The 231-nt window shown below is 35.5% G+C and overlaps 1 protein-coding gene across 3 annotated transcripts in view; it reads right to left on the bottom strand.

The window, feature by feature from the left end:
• LOC119585733 (ATP-dependent RNA helicase HAS1-like) overlaps nucleotides 1-231 on the bottom strand; it is a 9,376-nt gene that overhangs the window by 3,306 nt on the left and 5,839 nt on the right. The window lies entirely within an intron of this gene.

Here is a 231-nt window from a genome sequence, read left to right as displayed (position 1 = left end):
GCAGAGTTTGTTTCACAGACAATAATAGAGATGTAGTTTAGAGGTTTAGATAAAACAGGCAATATTACACCAGGCAGACAGAATAAGGTGAAGAAAGAGAGAGAGAAAAAAAGCAAACATTGTCTAAAAGAATATAACCAAACATGCTATTTCAGTCTGAAGGCTTCTCATTGCCTTGTTCTAGAAAAATGACTAGTTCCAGTCACTTTTGTCAACCAAAAAAGCAGTGGA

This window comes from Penaeus monodon, chromosome 20 (genome assembly GCF_015228065.2).
Source record: "Penaeus monodon isolate SGIC_2016 chromosome 20, NSTDA_Pmon_1, whole genome shotgun sequence".
In the NCBI taxonomy this organism is placed as follows: Eukaryota; Metazoa; Arthropoda; class Malacostraca; order Decapoda; family Penaeidae; genus Penaeus; species Penaeus monodon.
Note: the sequence above shows the minus strand (reverse complement) of the source record. Positions and strands in the feature narration are given on the sequence as shown.